The 7,457-nt window shown below is 48.6% G+C and overlaps 1 non-coding gene across 1 annotated transcript; it reads right to left on the reverse strand.

Moving 5' to 3' along the window:
* Nucleotides 1-273: 273 nt before the first annotated feature.
* Nucleotides 274-428, reverse strand: LOC131270048 (5.8S ribosomal RNA). The gene has a single exon (XR_009179191.1). It is a non-coding gene; the product is annotated as a 5.8S ribosomal RNA (ribosomal RNA).
* Nucleotides 429-7,457: the final 7,029 nt, after the last annotated feature.

Below are 7,457 nucleotides of genomic sequence, written 5' to 3' on the forward strand. Positions count from 1 at the left end.
TGACATCTTCGCTTCTATTTAAATAAATAAATAAGCTGAAGCTAGACATCAGTAAACACCACCACAGACACCACAAGCACGCCTTCTCCTCGTACTTCCGCCTCACGCGGGAACACGGACGCTCTAAATACTTCGAATTCCAATGCCAGTATATTGTAAACCACGGGTTCTTTAATGCTAGCGGGTCGTCGCGACCCTAGTTAACATCATGGTGCACGTCTCGTGACGGGTGTCACGGCGTAGTTAAATGTATGCGATACATTTCTCAAATATAAGCGCTCAGTCATCTGTACATCATGGTAGGTTCCCACGACGTGCAATATGCGTTCAACTTATCAATGTTCATGTGTCCTGCAGTTCACATTATGACGCGCAGTTAGCTGCGGTCTTCATCGATCCATGAGCCGAGTGATCCACTGCCGAGGGTGACTAACTTGCGTAAGCCGCCGCTGTGCGCGTATACCCGTTCCCCGTAGGGAGGAGCAAGCCGCCGCTTAGAGACGAAGCATAAAGTGTCCTCATTCCACATAGGGCAAGCTGGATGAATCCATTTTACCCAGGACGGCCGAAGCGGCGTGGACCAGGGGAGAACTGAACCTTATACTTCACACCACAGTAAGTCTACGTGTCCTCTTCCACATAGGGCAAGCTAGAACTAACTATCTTACCCAGGACTGCCGAAGCAGCGTGGACCAGGGGAGGAACACACTTTTCATGGAAACGTAAGGCATCCATGACTGCCATAACGTAAGCCGCCGCTGTGCGCGTATACCCGTTCCCCGTAGGGAGGAGCAAGCCGCCGCTTAGAGACGAAACATAAAGTGTCCTCATTCCACATAGGGCAAGCTGGATGAATCCATTTTACCCAGGACGGCCGAAGCGGCGTGGACCAGGGGAGAACTGAACTTTATGCTTCACACCACAGTAAGTCTTCGTGTCCTCTTCCACATAGGGCAAGCTAGAACTAACTATCTTACCCAGGACTGCCGAAGCAGCGTGGACCAGGGGAGGAACACACTTTTCATAGAAACGTAAGGCATCCATGACTGCCATAGTGCGTAAGCCGCCGCTGTGCGCGTAAACCCGTTCCCCGTAGGGAGGAGTCAAGCCGCCGCTTAGAGACGAAGTATGAAGTGTCCTCTTCCACATAGGGCAAGCTAGAATGAACTATCTTACCCAGGACCGCCGAAGCAGCGTGGACCAGGGGAGAACTGAACTTTATACTTCACACCACAGTATTGAGTAATGTGCCCTCTTCCACATAGGGCAAGCTGGAATGTTCCATTTTACCCAGGACGGCCGAAGCGGCGTGGACCAGTGGAGGACTACACAATCATGAGGTTTGATATCGACTTGTGTGTTTCAATAGGATACCGATGGTATGGTTTGAACCGATTTGATTTAGCCATTCTGAAGTCATCACTTGGTTGAAGCGCTGAACTAGGGAGGCATCGTTTACATATATATTGGTTTTCGCATGCTCTACTAGGTTAATGTCATGAGGTTGGCTATCGAGCATGCCCAAGTGATGACTTGATTGTGTGCTTGCTTGAATTCTTCACATTTCATACCATCGGTTAGTTGTCGAATCATTCCTCGATCATAACCTTCGTTCTTGGTTCATGTATGCTCTCTTCCACATAGGGCAAGCTAGAATTAACTATCTTACCCAGGACCGCCGAAGCAGCGTGGACCAGGGGAGAACTATACTTTGTCTTGTATGCCCTCTTCCACATAGGGCAAGCTAGAACTAACTATCTTACCCAGGACCGCCGAAGCAGCGTGGACCAGTGGAGGACTATACTTTGTTCATAACACCACAGTATTGAGTAATGTGCCCTCTTCCACATAGGGCAAGCTAGAATGAACTATCTTACCCAGGACCGCCGAAGCAGTGTGGACCAGGGGAGGACTATACTTTATACTTCACACACTAGCCATACTGAAGTCATCACTTGGTGGGGGTGAACTACGGCGGTATCTATCGTTTTGGTTCGGTCTATATAGGGTCGCTTGCATGCTCATTCGAATATAATGTAATTGTGTATGGCAATATGAGCATGCCCAAGTGATGACTTTGTTTCAAGCTCAACAGGTAGGGTATTGAGTCCTCTTCCACATAGGGCAAGCTAGAATGAACTATCTTACCCAGGACCGCCGGAGCAGCGTGGACCAGTGGAGGACTCTATACTTTATACTTCACACCACAGTATTGAGTACGACTTGCATAAAGCCCCTAATGAGAACCACGAGGGCTCTCTCAATGTAGAACCACGAGGGCTCTAGTACCGATTCTCTCGGTACGGCTTGGTCCGTGTTCCTTTATGCTTGTACTCGCGAAAAGTCTCAACCCGGAGGTCTTGACTTTGTATTGTCATAGTTGGACTACGACGGGGCATCCGACCATTGCTGATCGAACACCCCTGATTCACCATCTTTCGGGTAGGCGGTACGCGTACCTCCGGACGCGGAAGTCTCAACCCGGAGGTCTTGACTTTGATTGTCATAGTTGGACTACGACGGGGCATCCGACCATTGCTGATCGAACATCCCTGATTCACCATCTTTCGGGTAGGCGGTGCGCGCACCTCCGACGCGGAAGTCTCAACCCGGAGGTCTTGACTTTGTATTGTCATAGTTGGACTACGACGGGGTATCCGACTCATCGAATACCCCAGAAGCACACCATCTTTCGGGTAGGCGGTACGCGTACCTCCGGACGCGGAAAGTCTCAACCCGGAGGTCTTGACTTTGGTTGTCATAGTTGGACTATGACGGGGCATCCGACCATTGCTGATCGAACACCCCTGTTACACCATCTTTCGGATAGGCGGTGCGCGACACCACCGACGCGGAAAGTCTCAACCCGGAGGTCTTGACTTTGTATTGTTGGATAGTCCTCTTCCACTATAGGGCAAGCTGGAAATATTCCATTTTACCCAGGACTGCCGAGGCAGCGTGGACCAGGGGAGAACTTCACGGAATCTTCAGGCATCCATGATTGCCATAGTGCGTAAGCCGCCGCTGTGTGCGTCAACTCGTTCCCCGTGAGGAGGAGTCTAGCCGCCGCTAAAAGACGAAGCATTAAGTGTCCTCATTCCACTATAGGGCAAGCTAGAATTAACTATCTTACCCAGGACCGCCGAAGCAGCGTGGACCAGGCGAGGACTACTTTATACTTCACACCACAGTATTGAGTACGACTTGCATAAAGCCCCTAATGAGAACCACGAGGGCTCTCTCAATGTAGAACCACGAGGGCTCTAGTACCGATTCTCTCGGTACGGCTTGGTCCGTGTTCCTTTATGCTTGTACTCGCGGAAAGTCTCAACCCGGAGGTCTTGACCTTGATTGTCATAGTTGGACTACGACGGGGTATCCGACCATTGCTGACCGAACACCCCTGATTCATCATCTTTCGGATAGGAGGTGGGCGCACCTCCTACGCGGAAGTCTCAACCCGGAGGTTCGGACTTAGAGTTTTTCCCATTTAAAAGTTTTTCTCTTAGCCATACTGAAGTCATCACTTGGTGAACGATTGAACTAGGGCGGGTTAATCGTTTATAGGTATCATGTGGTTTGCATGCTCTCTTAGGTTAAGGTCATGTGGTTGGCTATCGAGCATGCCCAAGTGATGACTTTGTTTCACGCTTGCTTGATTTCTTCAAGATTCCCTGTTATATAGTGTAATCATTCGAGAACAGGGAATCTTTGGTTTTGCTCAACAGGTATTGGATGTCAACTTGGTATCTAGATCGCATTAAGTCTCAACCCTTAGGTTCGGACTTGTATAGTGACATCTTGTTACGGTCTTGAGTCTCAACCCGCAGGTTCGGACTACTTAGTGTTTGATCGAATATAATATGGCAACTTGTGCCTAAGTCTCAACCCGCAGGTTCGGACTTCTGTTTATTTGGCCAATGTATGTATAAGGCAACTTGTGCCTAAGTCTCAACCCGCAGGTTCGGACTTGTGTATTTGTTCGAAGTCATGTATAAGGCAACGTGTGCCTAAGTCTCAACCCGCAGGTTCGGACTTGTTAGTGTTTCGTCAACTTTCATATGGCAACTTGTGCCTAAGTCTCAACCCGCAGGTTCGGACTTGTGTATTTGTTCGAAGTCATGTATAAGGCAACTTGTGCCTAAGTCTCAACCCGCAGGTTCGGACTTGTGTATTTGTTCGAAGTCATGTATAAGGCAACTTGTGCCTAAGTCTCAACCCGCAGGTTCGGACTTCATAGTGTTTCGTCAATGTTCATATGGCAACTTGTGCCTAAGTCTCAACCCGCAGGTTCGGACTTCTATAGTGTTTCGTCAATTATCATATGGCAACTTGTGCCGAAGTCTCAACCCGCAGGTTCGGACTTCTGGAAGGATCACTTGGCCACTAATGATCCTTCCGCAGGTTCACCTACGGAAACCTTGTTACGACTTTTACTTCCTCTAAATCATCAAGTTCGGTCAACTTCGATAAAGCAGACGCGGTTCACGAGGATCCAGCGAACGATCATCTCCAAAGACCTCACTAAATAATCCATCGGTAGTAGCGACGGGCGGTGTGTACAAAGGGCAGGGACGTATTCAACGCTGGCTGATGACCAGCACTTACTAGAAGTTCCGAGTTCATATGGACCATTGCAATCCATAATCCCTACTAAGTGAGTATTTGAGTGATTTCCCGTTCCTCTCGGAATAGGAGACACGCTGCTACCCACATTGTAGCACGCGTGTAGCCCAGAACATCTAAGGGCATCACGGACCTGTTATCGCTCGATCTCATTTTGCTAAACACAAATTGTCCTGCTAAGCAGCGTACCGTAAGTGCACTTGCGCACACGAACAGCGAAGGTGTCAGGTCATACTCCACCGAAAGGTCCTAACCCGTTCCAATCGGCATCGACGCATTAACGCTGACTGCGTTCTAGTTAGCATATGTGAGTCACGTTCGTTATCGGAATTAACCAGACAAATCAATCCACGAACTAAGAACGGCCATGCACCACTACCCTTAAATTTGAGAAAGAGCTATTAATCTGTCTCACCTCCATAAGTTCGGACCTGGTAAGTTTTCCCGTGTTGAGTCAAATTGAACCGCAAGCTCCATTTCATTGTGGTGCCCTTCCGTCAATTCCTTTAAGTTTCAACTTTGCAACCATACTTCCCCCGGAACCTGACTTTGGTTTCCCGGAAGCTACTGAGAGCACCTGGTTGTAGCGTCTCCCAATTGCTAGTTGGCATCGTTTACGGTTAGAACTAGGGCGGTATCTAATCGCCTTCGATCCTCTAACTTTCGTTCTTGATTAAAGAAAGCATCCTTGACAAATGCCTTCGCTTTAGTTAGTCTTACGACGGTCTACGAATTTCACCTCTCGCGCCGTAATACTAGTGTCCCCAACTACTTCTGTTAATCATTACCTCCGGTCTGAGTACAAACCAATGAAAGATTAGACCAAGGTCGTATTCCATTATTCCATGCAAGATTATTCTAGGGCGTTTGGGCACCCTGCTTTAAGCACTCTAATTTGTTCAAGGTAAACGTGAGCGGTCGAGCTCTATGTTACACTTGCACCCGTTGAAGGGCACACCATGACACAGACTTGGTGCCCTACCACACCATTGAGTCGCAACCAGATTCCGACTTGGCCCACCGACCACGGGTTGACCGGGTCGGCGGAGCCGGACTGTGTTGGACAAGTATCAACTTCGAACGTTTTAACCGCAACAATTTTAATATACGCTAGTGGAGCTGGAATTACCGCGGCTGCTGGCACCAGACTTGCCCTCCACTTGATCCTCGTAGAAGGATTTATGCTCTACTCATTCCAATTATGAAACATCATTAAAGAGTTTCATATTGTTATTTCTCGTCACTACCTCCCCGTCCCGGGATTGGGTAATTTACGCGCCTGCTGCCTTCCTTGGATGTGGTAGCCATTTCTCAGGCTCCCTCTCCGGAATCGAACCCTGATTCCCCGTTACCCGTTGCAACCATGGTAGTCCTCTATACTACCATCCATAGTTGATAGGGCAGATATTTGCGAGATCTGTCGTCGGTGCGAGACCATACGATCAGCATCATTATCCAGACTTCAACTCAATGACACGGAGAACCCGCGATTGGTTTGACTAATAAGTGCACCAGTTCCCGCGAGGGTCCTGGCATGTTGCATGTATTAGCTCTAGATTTTCCACAGTTATCCAAGTAACTAGGTTGATGATCTCGTAAATTATAGCTGTTATACTGAGCCTTATGCGGTTTCACATTAAATCTGTTTGTACTTAGACATGCATGGCTTAACCTTTGAGACGAGCGTATATTACTGGTAGGATCAACCAGAATTCCGACTTTGCGTTCGAATGTTCATTGTCCCATTGCACCCGGAGGAGCAAACACCACGTTCTATATGTTGTCAAGTCCGGTAGCACACGGGAGGCGAGCCCCCGTGCGAACCTCATTGCCCTCGTATCACACACACCCGATGCACCGGACAGGCACTTGAGCGGCATTCGACTCCGCTAAGCGCTCGTGCGCCCGATTGTGCATGCGCTGACGGGGCCTTCATACCCCTACCACAGCGACCTTATGCCAAACTTCCATGAATACTTAGGTGAGCTGACAAGGGCCTTCATTTCCCTACCATCAACTAAAGGACACGCTAGGCGCGTCCGATCATTGCAACTGCGGGGCTTTCATACCCCAATCACCACAGTACGCAATTCAACAGAGTTTAATCACAACCCCCCCGGACATGGCACACTATTAACTTGCAACAAAACTTAGTGTGTGCCGGGCACATCGGTTCCACAAAATCATTCCCGATGTACCCCAATTGGGGTTGTGAACGCATCCATGGTCCTCTGACACACCCAACCAAGCGTGGATACTACATACCTCAAACACCCAGTACACTAACAGACAAATCAACATATGGTTGCTTTCCCCCAGACATTTGCCAATCACTTGGCACCCGGACGGGAACTCGCTCCTGATTGCGCCATTGCCACCCATTTGCCAAGAGCGAGTTCTGTATGTAGATTTCATTTGGAAAGACAACCGTGTACTGGATATTCTATCCGACGATTACAGATGACGAGTACGAGACTCGACTACACTCACGGATAATACATTTTGGGTCGAGATTGCTTTCGGGGTTTTCGATTGGTCTTGCGCTTGTAAACGTATAACTTTGACTTGTGGTAACCTCGGTATGTTAGTCGATCACGTGGTTGTGAACTGGGTACGGGTGGGCAATCTGTTCACTTGCACTCTGGGTAGGAATATGGTGAGCGCTATAGGTTAAAGATCATGGTATGGTTCCATCGTGATGACTTTCGCTAGATAGTAGGATGTTTGGATAGTTATAACGTTTTTGGCCATTTGTTCATAGTGTTCGGTTCATTGAGGAATTCGATTGGTCTTTGCTTCACACACGTGGTCGATCACTTGGATGTGAACTA

This window comes from Anopheles coustani (genome assembly GCF_943734705.1).
Source record: "Anopheles coustani chromosome X unlocalized genomic scaffold, idAnoCousDA_361_x.2 X_unloc_13, whole genome shotgun sequence".
Taxonomy (NCBI): Eukaryota; Metazoa; Arthropoda; class Insecta; order Diptera; family Culicidae; genus Anopheles; species Anopheles coustani.